Below are 2,971 nucleotides of genomic sequence, written 5' to 3'. Positions count from 1 at the left end.
TTAAGCCTCCTTTGCATTTCACGCGATATTTTCGCGTTCTCTTCAAGATGAATACGATGCATACACACCAAGGGGCTTATTCCCTTTATGTCCGCTATTGTCCACCCAATAGCTGCCTTATGTTCTCCAAGAACATTAAGCAACTTACCCTCCTATTCTTTATCAAGGTCAGCAGCTATGATGACAGGTAGGGTTTTAGAAGGTCCTAAAAATGTATACTTGAGAGTTTCAGGTAATTGTTTAAGGTCAACTTCGGGTGGTTTCTCGATAGACGGGACCAGTTTAGACTCAGAAGGTGGAAGAGGTTCCACTCTAGCTTTCCATTTTGTTTATTCATTTCTGGATTAGAGTCAAGCAATGCATTGACTTCCTGGATGGAACTTTCTATGTCAAAATCTCTGCCAAAATGTGCTAAACAAGTCTCAAGAGCGTCATCGGAAGATTCAAGGAAAGAGTCATGCACTAGACTCTCAATCATGTTCACTTCAAATATATCATCCGAGTCTGACATTTGTTGTCCAGCATTGAAAACGTTGAGCTTGATCTTCATGTTACCAAAGGACAACTTCATAACTCCATTCCTACAATTTATGATTGCATTGGATATGGCCAAGAATGGACGTCCTAAGATAACCGGGATTTGACTTGTAGGATTCTAGACAGGCTGAGTATCTAGAACGATGAAATCCACTGAAAAATAAAACTTGTTAACCTGGATTAGCACATCCTCAATAACACCACGGGGCACCTTGACAGATCTATCAGCTAGTTGGAGTGTTATTTTAGTTGGTTTCAGCTCACCAAGTCCTAGCTGCTCATAGACCGAATATGGTAACAAATTAACACTGGCCCCTAAATCAAGCAACGCTTTCTGAACCTTATGCTCTCCTATGACACAAGAAATGGTAGGAGCTCCTGGATCCCTAAATTTAGGAGGGGTGTTGTGTTGAATCATGGAGCTGAGTTGCTCTGCAAGGAAGACCTTCTTATGAACATTCATCTTACGCTTTTGAGTGCATAAATCTTTAAGAAACTTAGCGTAAGCAGGAACTTGCTTGATAGCATCAAGCAACGGAATGTTGATTTGCACTTGCTTAAACATGTCCAATATCTCATTAAAGTTGTTTCCTTTCTTAACCGGTGCCAGACGTTGAGGAAAAGGTGCTTTAGGCACATAAGATGACACATGAGTGGTTCCTGGAGAGTCAGAGTGTTGTTGGACTTTGGATGCACTAGTATGTCTCTCCATTTCATTTTGATCTTCCGTATTGGACTTTGATTCTTCCCTAGGCATCTCTACTTTGTTCTCGATCTGTTTACCGGACCTAAGGGTAATGATTGATTTGGCTTGCTCATGATATTGTTCTTGGTTTGAATTAGAGTCAATCTCATACTGTCCTTTTGGATTTACCACAGGTTGACTAGGGAACTTGCCCTTCTCTCTCTCACTCAATGTGACAGCAAGTTGACCCAACTGTACTTCCAGCTTGGCAATGGATTGCGCATTTGCATGTAGACTCTGCTGGTTAGCTAGTAAAGTATGTTGGGTGTCTTTTTGAAATTGAAGTGAACTCTGCATAAAAAGATTGAGTGTATCCTCAAGAGATGGTTTCCTAGATTGTGGAGGCACTTGTTGATACTGTGAGAACTGTTGAGGTTGTTGACTGCCAACTTGGGAGTAAAGTTGCATAGGAGGATTTCCAGATGGTCCTCTTTGTTGTGGTCCTTTTGTCCAAGAAAAATTTGGATGCCTAGCCCACCCTGGATTGTAGGTGTTTGAGTAAGGATTATTCTCAGTTCTCTGAAAGGTGTTCATAGCATGTACTTGTTCAGAGAGAAATTCTGGAAATGCTGAACTAGATGGACAAGACTGCGTAGGATGGGCGAGACTAGAACATATGGCACATGACTCGACTTGAGTTGTTTGTGGAGGTCCATTGTTTAACATTAAAGCATCCACCTTCTTTGTCAGGGTATCAATTTTGGCATAAAGATCTGGCGTGACTCCTACCTCATATATACCCCCTTTCTTCAGTGGTTGAGGGCTTCTTTCACCTCTATTTGAATAGTCCCATTGCTGGGAGTTTTCACACAAGGTTTCAAAGAAATTCCAAGCTTCGACATCACTTTTGGTCATGAATGACCCTCCACTGGTGGCGTCAACCATGCGACGGTTTTGGGGTGTCAGACCATCATAGAAGTATTGAACCTGTTGCCACTTTTCAAAACCATGGTGTGGACATTTAAGAAGTAAATCCTTCCATCTTTCCCAACATTCATGAAAGTGCTCACCCTCTTTTTGTGTGAAATTTGTAATTTCTCTACGGAGAGCATTAGTTTTGTGAATCGGGAAGAACTTGTTTAAGAACTTCTTAGACAGTTGGTCCCATGTAGTGATAAACCCAACTCCTAGAGAATTCAACCATGCTTTCGCCTTATCCTTCAAAGAGAAAGGAAAAAGGCGCAAACGGATCGAATCGTCTGAAAAGTTTTGGAACTTAAAGGTGGAGCAAATGTCTAAGAATTCTTTCACATGATGATATGGATCCTCCTTATCTGAACCATAAAAGGATGGCAACAGTTGTATGACCCCAGGTTTAAGTTCAAAGTGTGCTGCCGTGGTGGCAGGCAACACTATACATGACGGCGCATTGAATTGGATAGGAGCTGAATAATCTCTAAGAGGTTTAGTTCCATTCTCTTCTGCCATTTCAAATAGGATGTTTCTAAATCTTCTACGAAAGGTTCTTTCTATTTCAGGATCAAAAGGTGCTAGCTCTGTGTTCAGAGATCTACGTCCTAGCATAAACTATGTTATTGCAATATAAGAAAGAAAACTAAACTAAGATGCAACCTAAGATGAATAAAACTAAAAGAAAAAGTTATGAATTCCTAAAACAAGAAAAAGCTATGTAAACGAGAATTGGAAGGAAGAACCTAGGAAAAGGAGATGATGAATGTCTGAAGATTT

At 40.7% G+C, this 2,971-nt stretch overlaps 1 non-coding gene across 1 annotated transcript; it reads left to right on the top strand.

The window, feature by feature from the left end:
• Positions 1-2,225: 2,225 nt before the first annotated feature.
• LOC131223686 (small nucleolar RNA R71) lies at positions 2,226-2,332 on the top strand. Its single transcript, XR_009160628.1, has one exon. It is a non-coding gene; the product is annotated as a small nucleolar RNA R71 (small nucleolar RNA).
• The last annotated feature ends 639 nt before the right edge of the window (positions 2,333-2,971 follow it).

The sequence above is a fragment of the Magnolia sinica genome, chromosome 1 (assembly GCF_029962835.1).
Source record: "Magnolia sinica isolate HGM2019 chromosome 1, MsV1, whole genome shotgun sequence".
NCBI lineage: Eukaryota > Viridiplantae > Streptophyta > Magnoliopsida > Magnoliales > Magnoliaceae > Magnolia > Magnolia sinica.
Note: the sequence above shows the minus strand (reverse complement) of the source record. Positions and strands in the feature narration are given on the sequence as shown.